Source organism: Apaloderma vittatum, unplaced genomic scaffold (genome assembly GCF_000703405.1).
Source record: "Apaloderma vittatum isolate BGI_N311 unplaced genomic scaffold, ASM70340v1 scaffold20601, whole genome shotgun sequence".
Taxonomy (NCBI): Eukaryota; Metazoa; Chordata; class Aves; order Trogoniformes; family Trogonidae; genus Apaloderma; species Apaloderma vittatum.
In genome coordinates this window covers 26,063-37,849 of record NW_009697658.1, presented here as the reverse complement: position 1 = coordinate 37,849, position 11,787 = coordinate 26,063, and positions in this window count along the sequence as shown.

Below are 11,787 nucleotides of genomic sequence, written 5' to 3'. Positions count from 1 at the left end.
TTTTGTCTATGTGATATTAGATTATCTGGTTTTAATTAACATATCCCTTTTCAATTAAAATTGTTCCAGCGCAGTGTTTTGATGCATAACTATCTGCCAATACCTCTTATGTCTCGCTGAGAATGGATCTGGTATAAGTATCTCTTATGGCCTGTGGTGACACTCACGGTTTCTGTGTAGCACATTGACTCCCCCACTCTTCTGGGGAATCTGCGACACTTTTGTGTGATTTCTGATTCTGATGCAGCGTTTTTTCATGTTCATGTTTTTGGTGTCCTGCTCCTCACATTTCTTCTTAGACCTTTATGTCTTTTTTGCAGAGGCTGCAGTAACACAACCACATTGTAAGAATTTTAGCATGAAGTGCCACTGGGAAGGTTATATTTCTGTGTGACAAAAGCTAGCTCAGATCTGCTGTACTCTTTACCAAACAGAAGGATTTGTACCTTCCTACCTCTGTTCATGCAGGTCTCTTTGTCATGATCTCATTCTCTTCAGTGCCACCTTTTGCTTGGCATAGCTGTGTTGGCAGCAGTAGCCTGTGTGTGACTCTTGAAGAAAAACTAAAATCAAGAGTGAAATTTTTGGTGCTGTAAGCCTGCATTTGGTACCTGTTGCAGTCCTTGGTGCAAGGCTGTCAAAAGACAGCTATAACCTTGACTATCTGTCTTTACTTTCTGTCATGTCTCTATGAACTCCGGAATGTTGAGCAACCATCATTGATTATCACCTATTTGTGCATAGCAACCGAGTCATTGAACGTTAGTTGCCATGTGCGCTTTTAAGAAATTGTCTTGTACTTGCTTCTTCACTGTAACCTTGTCTTCAGTAACAAGTTACTGCTAGATAAATGCCTCTCAGTGGTATCTACATGACTACAACAAAACCAATATTAGTCAACGTTAGTGGTTTCTGTACACTATGACACCTGTAGCCAAGGCAACAAAATGACATCAGAGCTCCATTCTCAGAAGTCATGGTGTTGCTTTGTGTGTGAATTTGCAGAGTTGTTTTGAATGAAGAAAGAGAAGACAGTGAAACCCACTCTGAGCTGAGAGCAGTCTCGTACCCTGGCAGTGTGCTGTTCTGATGCTTATCTTGAGGCTGAAATCTGGGGGTCAGTCTAAGGCAGCGTCCCAGTCCTGTGCTGAGGTGTGAAATATGTGACAATTAGAGACAGACGCAGGTAAAGCTTACAAAGAGAGTTTTTATTTTGAGACTAAGTGAATATGTTTCCTCATCTGTTAACCACAGAGCTTTTGAGCAGAGGCAACAGGAGCCTGAGAACAACAGCTATCACTAAGAGTCTCGGCATGTTTGTATCGGGGACATGGGTTTGGAAAATGTATGCTGCACAGTGGGAGTCTTGACTGTTTGCAAGGTGGTTACTATTATCTTCTTGGGATACACGAGAAATACACGGATGTGGTTTTGAGTATGGTGCAGATGGGTATTTTAAGCTGTACGGACACTGAGACTTTAAGATTTCATAACAAACTTACATTCAGTATCAACCAGGTTCAACTTCATGAAGCTTTTTGTCCATCTATCTTCCTACCCCTCTCTGTCTGTTTTCTGTCTGGAGAAGAACTGAGGTGGAGTCCTCTCTAAGGCAAGTTTTACTGCATCCATATGGAAAGCAGGATCTATTCCCTACATGCTGCTTCTTCATATCCCTAACTTGGTGGGCTCATTGTGAACCCATTTGTCACCCTATACTGCTGCTTATTCTGCAAGTTTGCTATCAGAAAGCAGGTCTTTAGATATACTCTTACGCAGCTTACTTCGTGGTAAAGCCCCGGATTTTGCTTACTTTGACTGAAGGCCGCACCAGTAGTGTGGTGTGAGTTTGCACGACACTGGATTTGCCATATGTTACTCTTGCGATTTGGAAATGAAAGAATGGACAAACCTCAAAAAAAACCACTACTAGGGTGGAGAATAACAAGAGGAAAATAACTAGGTGAGGAGGACGGCACAGGGAAGGGCAGGGAACAGGATGAACTGCTGTATGCCCAGCATGGTGCAGAACCTGTGGAGGGATCGCATGATCCCTTAGGGCTGGACTTTCTATAATTCCTTAACCTTATGGTAAAAATATACACCAGAGTATTATTTGTGGGTTTGCCCAATAGGTGGAAGTGTTGCAAGTGCTTCAGCAAGTGTCACAAGCGCTACCATCTGAATTGGTCTGAAGTCTGTTGTGCAAAGGGGGAAAAAAGAGGTTAACAATAAGGAAGAGTGACCATCGGGACAAAACCAGGAGTACCTCTATTTTTCAGATCTGTCTTCTAGCTCAAGCTGCTAATTTTTTGGCTAGTTTTATCTTTCTAGCTTTCAGTGGACTGAATTTTCCTAAGATGAAAACAGTACCTGGTACATGGTTTATGCATGTGAAGACAAATTGCTTAAAAATTCTGCGCCAGATAAATGAGATGTTAAGAGTTGTGCTGTTACATGAAAACCCTGAATGCTGTATACTGAAAGTAGTATTTCTGACGTTAATCAAAAGCTAAGCATTGTCTAGTTTATCTTGATATATATATGGTAGTAGACAATAAACAAAGAGAAATCAGGAGTAAAGTCTGGCTACAGCAACAACAGACGGGCCACTGTTCCTAATCCTTTTAGTTACAGAACTGTATAAACAGTGCTAGTAAAATGACACAGCTAATCAAAAGCCCTCTTTTTTTATTAAACCTCAAATTAACAACATTGTGTAAGAGCTGGAATTTGGTTTTGTTGTGCTTGCATTACACAGACAGTGCATATTGCACTCTCTTTTGCAATAGCAGAAGTAACATAACTACAGATGGCATTGCTTTACCTCTGGGTTAGGAAATAACTTTAAAATAGCTTCTTAGTTTGCTAATTTGAATGTCAGTGTGTAACCATTTAAGCGCGTAACTGAAAGCAGAGTGACTTAGATACGACACAAAAAAACTGAAATTTTACTTTTTTTCCCATGATTTTGTGCCTCTCCTTCCACACCCTTCCTCTCACTATGCTCTGCGATGCATGTCTGGTATCTGTGTGGCAGTAGGAAAAGGCACAGATGGAGAGTAGGTCAGGTCTGTGCTGTTTGACAGCTGGGAGGATGCCTGGCAGGTGGGATTCTGCATCCCAGGAAATTGGGGTACTGCTGGACGAGGCAGCAGCTTCTTGCCCTGTGCTGCAAGATCTCAGTGGTCTGTAGGGATGCCAAAGAGCTCATCCACTAGTCTGAACTAGCAGGTAAGGGCTAGAAGACAAAAGCACCTCTTGTTTTATAAAATATCTTGAAATATACTGCAGTTAAGGCCTACCTGCCTGAAAAATGGTTGTAGTGATACTGGAAGAGCTGCAGGAAAGGACTAATGGAGCAAGCTGAGGGCACACTTCTCTGCTGTCTTTGCCTACTCAATCAGTAGCTTCTAAAAAAAAAGATATTTCTGGTAAAACCTACAGGTTAACAGGCACCACTTGGAGAAGACGTAGCTACAGTTAATTTCCTAATGATATTTCAGTGTGCTTTCTAGGCTTTTGAATTTATCTCGTACCTTTCTTCAGAGATACTGTATAAATATGCCTTGTTGCCCTTCTGATAGGGCAGCATGTTTGGAGATTCCATAAACGTGTGCAGACCAGACCTACTGCATTTATTTCTGCTTGGGAGATCACGAATTGAAATATAATAACCTTACATGAAATTTCCTTTCAGAACATTAGTTTGAGAAAAACTCAAATATTTGAAAAGTGGTGAAAGGCATTTACACTGATGGATGCATCGCATCATTTCTCATTACATTTTGCAAATGATACATACGAAGAAATAATACATGTAAGTGCTTCAGGACGGTATCCAACGTTCTCCTTATCCTGACTGAAAACTTGCATTGCATACCTGTCATCCACGCCCACTGAAGAGTGTCACAAGTTATTTGTCAACCCAAACCCCTTGTGTCAGAAATAGGTACAGCTTGTTGACGCTACAGAAGAGACGTGGTGAAAGCTTTCCTTATACTACTGCATGACTACAGCAAAGTTTACATAATTCCTACGTTATACTTTTAAGTATGGTATGGTTTAGATTACTACATGGAAATAGCTGATTGAAAAGCTTTTTTAGTATTACTGTGACAGGCAATATTTCATTTAACTATACAGTCTTACATGGCACAGCGTGGTGTGACGCTTTTACTTTCTCATCAGTGATCCACACAATGTTCTGCATCCTTGCTGTTTCATGGGAAATAAAATCTCTAGAGCATGGCTATTGGTGTAGCATAAAGAAACCATACCTGTGTATCATGATCCTTCAGGGCAGTTGTATGCCTCTTTCTTTTGTCTCACAGGTGTAGCAGGATGGGAAATACAGATTTCCTCAGCCACCATCAGAGTTCTATCATGTGGTTTCAGATAACTCAGTGCGGTTATATTGGCAAAAGTCATACATTTGGCTTAGAAAGAGAGAGAGATTGGTGGCTATCATCTGCAGCAAGGAGTTGAAGTTGGGCCTGGATCTTATTTTTATTGTTTAAAGGTTTGCAGTCCATTGAAGAAGTCTGGAAGAGCAAAAGTTATCATAAGACAACTTTTAATTCTGTTAACCAAACATGGGGAGATTTATTTTTTTAAATAAACACATAAATATGTAATGTCTGATGTGTTATATTACCACTTCCTTCTCTGGAACTGTTCTAGGACTGTGCAGGGGTTTTTTTTGCAGTAGGAGATTTAGTCTTGCTTCCATGGCAGCTGCCTCTTCTTGAAGGCTTCTTCCTGAAAGTTTTCATGTAGTAGTGCTGCTTCCTCTTTTTGGTGAACCAAAACACTGCAGTCTATTTCAACATTTCAGCACTGAGCTTCAGAAATCTTGGCAGTAATTTTAGCAGCATTTTTGGGCTGCTATGAGTTTTATTATTTATTTTAAATAAGTATAAAATATGTAATAGGATTTGCCACCTGTGTATCTAATAAGAAGATCCTTCTGCAAACAGAGTTGTCTCAACATACAGTGAGACAAAAAACATAAGCAAGGTTTTTAGCTCGGCTGGGGATGTGCTGACACAGCTACCCTTCCTTTCACAATGACTTGCATATTGCTGTTGTAAGGCAAGACCTGGCTAAAGCCTGTTCTTTCTGTGGTAATCCTGCCTTAGTGTTAGCAGAAATGAGGACAATTTAAAAATGAGAACCTGAAAACCAAAAGAAAACCAACTAATTTTTCTGTAAATTAAACCTAGGGGTTTTTATTGTTGCTTCAGCAGAGAAGGGTGTAAAGGAACATACTTGGCTGTACCCCCTTGTCTTAGGCAGCTTCATGGCTTTTAGACTTCTAGGCACTGAAACTTAGTCCATAAACCCATTTTTTCTGCATATGCCACACAAAAACTTTATTTCCCTCTGGGAATTTTGTCCTTCCTTCCAAGACACCAGCTGTCCAAATGGGTGCTGGGCTTTAAGTCCTTCATTTCAGGAAGTTTCCCTAAGAGAATCTATGAAATTTAGCTCTTCCTACTGATTCTATTTTTAGAGCTCTTGTCATTCATTGTTCTGTCCTTCATGTATCACATGCATAATTTATGATTAAAGGGGTTTTTTTAAGCTTCCAGGCTGTTTACTCATCATGAGATCCAAAAATCAGTCTGGATGTTTTGGGAATTGGCTCTTTGCTGCAGGTAAGGTAGTGTCATCCCTTACCTGGGCTCCAGCGTTGTCCACTTTTTTAATTTTACCTGCCTTATTACATTACTTTTACTGGTCATCTAAGTAAAATTAATAGAGGCAGACTCTGAGGAAGGTAATAATGTGCTCATGATTAAATGCCATTAGACATCACTGCTTAATGTAAGATTAGAAAATTACATTCCTAAACACTCTTTGATCTGGTTGGGGCCTTTTTAGCTGATGCGTGTGTTTTTAAGAAGCATAACAATCAAAACAAAACATTAAAAAAGCATTTCTGGAGTTTTGATTGAGATCCAGTACGCAGGAGGAATGAGGCTGAATAAGGAGCTGTGATCTTGACTCTGTAAGGAAGAAACAGAACAAAATCATTGGGGTTTTGTTATCTGTCCAGAGTGGGTTGAGGTTTCTGAGAGGTTCGAGACATGTTAATTTGCAAAACTTACTGACGTTTAATCACAAGGTCATTATCTCTCCATGTTCGTCTGTCATCCAAAAAACCCCAAAATGCATCCATCTACTGTGTAAATCTGTTCATGCAGGGTTCTTTATACTTCCTTATATTCTGGCTATTTTACCTCTACCAACAGTCCCTTGGATTAAAGGACCTCAAAGGCTATTGCTCTTCACCTTCACTATGCTTCTTCCTGCTCCTCTTCTATTCTGTGTGGGGTTTTTTTGAGCGATTTCAATGTACTAAACAGTAATTACTTCAAACCAGTAATCTTTAATTTTATATTTTTTTTAATTACAAATATGGCCTCTTTAGGTAGCCCAATGTTATAATTACTTTCTCTTCTGTGATATCACTTAAGGTAATATTCACTTTCATTCCCTGTGCTTTGAACTATGCAGCTGCTGTGCTTTGCCACACTCTAGGAGATGATGAGGCCGGTAGAAGACAGCTAGCTTCTCCAGGAATGTCCCTAAGGCCCCATGGAGTTGTGTGTATTGCAGAATAAAAAATTGCCAGTATCACCAAGAGCTTTTAACTAAAAGGTAGTCTGTCTTTCTTAAGCATGGGACAGGTACATGACAAAGGACAGTCCTTATCATTAATACAATCACTGAAAATAGGAGAAAGTTCTCAAGTATTATTTACCTCAGTCCTCAGAGCAACTTCACCATCACTGAAGAATTCATACTACCCTTCTTTACGCTATATCTTTTACTTACAAGATCATCCTACCTACTTACAGTCTTCCCATAAGCTTTAATAAATACAGTTGAATGTTACAATCTGAAATGCTTAATTTATTTTTTTTTCCGTGTGCCCCAATTTTGTGCAGCTGACAGCTTTGGCTCTCTCTGACTTAACTTCCAAATAGACTTACTTCTGCTTGACTCCACTGACAGGCTTGCTAATTGTTAATAGCTGTTAACAGTGTTAATTCCACAAAGATCCTGACAACTGTTTAGATGCATGCATTTAACTCTGTGAGGGAGAGGTAGGTGGGAATTTGGTTCCATGTTGGAGCTGGCAGGGCCATCAGGACTTCTGAGAGATCACACCTCTCCTTTTGTTTGAACAGTCATGTTTCCACTGAAATTGTGTCCTATTCATTGTGCTAAAAATATATTAAATTAATAAGTAGGAAAACATGGTTCCTTTTGATGGTGATTTTACTGGAGGCCATGCCAATCAGAAAATAGGCTTCCAAGTAGTTCTCACTGATTTTGCTCTGAAGGCATGTATGATGCATGACGAGTTGGGCAGATGGCCATGAAAAACCCCTGTTCTCTCGCTGTGCTATGCAATGGTGTCATGCAATAGTTAAAAATAATGCTTAAAAGTAATGTTCTTTTCTAGAATGCAAGGGGTTCTGTAGCACAAAGAATTTTTCAAAGAAAGAAAGGTGGATTGTTCCTTTCAGGGTAGATGGCACCATGCGCTGAGCATGAGTGAAAGAAAAAATACTTATTTAGCTTAAAGTACCTGAAAGAAAGCTGTTGCTTCTAATCCTTTAAGCATGTATTTAGTCATCCAGTGTTACTCAGTGTAATTACAGAGGCTACAAAGCTAATTCCAGATAGTAACCAGTGTTGAAATGTTCAATTTAGGCTTAAAAAATAATTGATTTAAATTAGATTTTCCTGCAAGTTAAGAGAGCCCCAGTCTGATTGTCAGTTACCACAATCAGACACTGCTCCGCACTCAGGGCTTTTTTGGTCTCTCCTGCTTGCTTTCTCATACCACGCTGGCAAGCTGCAACAAGTGAAACTCCACCCTTTCTACAGACTGGGGAGAATAAAATGCATAAACGGCGACTGCTGGCGAGTAAAATGAGGGTTTCTGTGAAGGTGCTGGTTTTCCAGACAGTCGCGGATGTGCAGCTGAGAAAGGGGCGGGATCCTTTTCAAGTAGCCTAGTTGTGATTTGCTGAAATCATAGAGTTTTCCCCTTAAAATCCCAACCCTCTCTTCTTTCTCCCTCTTTCTTTTTTTTTCTTCCTTTTTTTTTTGGGAAGTTGACTTGCGGCTGCTTCGCAGCGCTCTCGCTCGTCAGCTGTAGTCTGGTCCCCAGTGCTTTGCGCTGACACGATGAGTTCGGAGGCTGATGACCCCAAGGAAGGTACGGTTTTTAACTATTTTCACAGGAGAGGAAACATGCCTGCTTGTGTTGCCAGCACCACTTTTGTGACGGCAGTGGAGAGTTTCTGCTCACTTTAGCTTCTGGGTCTTCAGAGAGGAGGGGAAAATGCTTTGGCAAAATCATCCAAAGCCCTGCAGATTTCGCTGGATACAAAATGATCTAAGCGTTGGCACTCGGAGATATCTGTCTGTCTCGGCGATGATAACTTACTTACACGTGGAATACTGCTAAGTGGAAGAAATGGTGTTTCAAAACACTGGTGGTAGAATATCGAAAGAGGAAGATTTTTTTTTTTAATTTGGAAGCACTGTTTTTTTCAGCAAGAGGGGAAGCTGCATGGGGGAGAAGTGAAAGGTCATTATTTTGGGAATAAGCTCGCCACTTACTTCCCTGTCCAGATGAGTGTGCATGCACACGTGTGTGTGTGTGAGTGTGTTAAAGCTGAGGAGTGTGCCAAAGCAACAGGATTTCATTTACTGCTTCTAGAGTGGAACGTGTGGAGGAGCTGGAAGTGCTCCAAGAAAAATAAAATTACTCCCTAGTGTTGATTGGGAGGGGTTGTGAGCCAGAGTAGGACAGTAGGGAGCAAGCAGGGAGAGGAGGAGGGCAATTTCCTGAAAGTGCCTATATACAAAAGAGCATTTATGCAGAAGAGGGAACAGGGCAGTGGTGGGGTTAGTCACTGGGGTTCTTAGAACAGAATTGATGTTTCATGGTTACATATAGTCCTGAGGGAGACTCGAGCTTACAGAGATCCATTATGGCTCAGAAAATAGTTTAAAAAACCCAAGAGATAAGGAAGCAGTAACACAACCTTAGCATTTTGTGCTGGGTGGAAAGAAGGACTTTTCAGAATATTTCAGATGGTTTTTCCCTCACACTCTGTACAACTTCCTCTGCTTGAAGAATAACAATACCAGGGACCTTTATGTGCTTACTTGAATGAAAGAGTATTTTACTGAAAAGTCATCTTGGACTGAATCAAACTTATTGCTAATAGTGCTAGTAGAATGTGGTTAGTAGTGAAGCCTGATAGCCTGTGTTTTGGCAATAATTACAGCAAGGTCTCTGTTTTCTTTTTCTTCTTTCTTCTCAAGGCAGCTTATCTTTTTTTTTTTTCCAAGAAGATTCTTTAGTACAGATTTATTGAAAAGCAGAACTGGAAAAAAACCCCATTTCTCTATGTTCGAAAAAGAGAATATGTGAATAAGAATATGACAATGTGAGCATTCTCCCTCAGTTTTACAGCAGGAGAGATCAGCATGCATGCCTTAGCATGAAAGATCCTCTGGTTTCATACAGGAAGCTCCAGACAATTTTATCAAGTTGGGTGTATTTGAAATGTAAATTTTCATGTTTAAAGAAACTTCTTGCCTTCTTAGATGACTCAGATTCTTTAAATCCTCTGAGAATTTTTTGCCTTTGTGTGCATTTCATTTGAAACAATTTAAGATGCCAGGATCTTCATGCTTAAAAAAGCATTTGAAGCAGGTGGCTGAGAAAGGAAAGAAAGGGTAGCTTTTTGGTTAGCTATTTTTAGCTGGGAAAATATTTGAGTTTGGCTGTCCTGCAATTGTAACAGGTTAGAATGGAAAATAAAAACAGTACCCATTGTGGAAAGATGAGGTATGGGTGTCACTGAGAAGGTTTTTTAGTTGGTTTCTAAATATTTTCCTGGCAATATACTCCCATCTATAAAGGAATAATTTAGAACATGCATGAGAAAAGGCAGAGGTTAGTGTGTCTGTGAATGAAGACTGGAATTAATATTTGAATATGCAGAACTGCAGCTTTTACATGCTTTGTCTAGTGTGATTGAACTTGGCATGGAAGATCACTGATCAAAAATGGAGTCAAATACCTGTGGACTTGTAGTGGCCCAGTGTATGTGGCATAAAATAGGCATTCAGAGCCTTTCAACAAAGTAGCTGTTTCATGAAGAAACTGTAGTTTTTACATAAAGAAAATTGGTGCTTCACAAATCCAGTCTGAATTTGAGGCTCAGGCTTTTGACACTGAGGATATATACAATTTTTTAAGTGGTTTATCAAAGAGATGGTCATTGAATTTTCTTTTAGGTGCAAGACTGAACATCACTCTAAAAGAAATTCTGATTTAGCCACAATTTATGAGGTCCAGCCGGGGAATTAGTAGGTAAAGTTTTGTGACTGATTATGGAAGAGGTAGAGGGTACACTTGGATAATTATAAAATAGTCATTTTACCAGATTCTGTATATTTCAAGGTCAAAGTTTAGGATGAAAGCAGAGTAGTTAATCTGCTATATGCTAAAAAATGAAAGGAGGAGAAGCTACAGGGAAAAACTTATTTTAATGTTGTTTGTAAGGGTGGAATTTTACAATTTTCCTAAAAGTTGAGATGCTCATGTAGCCAGGAAAATATTGCTAGCCAGAAGCTAGTGAAGGGATATATAAGGAGCTCTGAAATTCAGGTGCAGCTTCCAGGCTTGGCTCTCAGACCGTGTGTTAGAAGATCAGCCTGAATGAAAAGGAGGATTGAGGGCACAGTAACTGCATTAAACATCATATATGTTCTTACAGTGATCTCATGCTGAAGTGAGCATTACTTCACTTTCAGCTACATTATACAAGTGAATTACAGTATTTGGAGAACATAGATATGTCTATAAAAGTAGGTTTAATGGGTTAATATGGATTTTTTTTCTATTCTGTATAACAGGATCAAAGATCACATGGTTTACTAGTAAGAAGGAACTATGTTACAGTGAAACCCAAAACCAAGGTCAATTTTGAGTGACTAACTCCTGGTGATTCTCTTTTTTATATTTAATCAAATAAAAGTAAAGTCTTTGACCTCGAGTAAAGTCTTTTTTTTTAGCAAGAACTGGGAGCAAAAAGACATTGCTAGAAGACAGTCATTACTTCCCTGTATTTTGTACTAATTGCTGGAAACGGAGTATACAGGAGTGTATCTGGGCTTTTTAGTTTCTGCCTTTGATCTCTGCAAAGTCCATGTTAGTATGGTAACATGAAAAAGTTATTTGGTTTTTTTTAACTCCTGCCATGGTGCTTGGTAACGATTAGAACAATGTCTGTATTCATCACGGAGTATACAGGAGTGTATCTGGGCTTTTTAGTTTCTGCCTTTGATCTCTGCAAAGTCCATGTTAGTATGGTAACATGAAAAAGTTATTTGGTTTTTTTTAACTCCTGCCATGGTGCTTTAGAACAATGTCCGTATTCATCTGTGTATCACAATGCTGTGCTAAGTATGTGTGTGTGGATGCTTGTGTGTGCGTTGGTGTGTGTATGGCATCAATCTGCATTGCATTTACAGTTTTCAACAACTGTCATAATATAAATAACCCTGGCACATTTCTGTATAGTTACTTTTGCCCTGGATGAAACAAAGACCATGGTAAAGTCAAAAAGAAAGGCTACAGCATTTAACTGTGTGGCATAATTTCAATCTGGTATTGTACAGTGGCGTGTCATGCACCAAGGAAGGCACCAAATAAGTTTCAGGCTGTTGCTTGACTTAATTGCT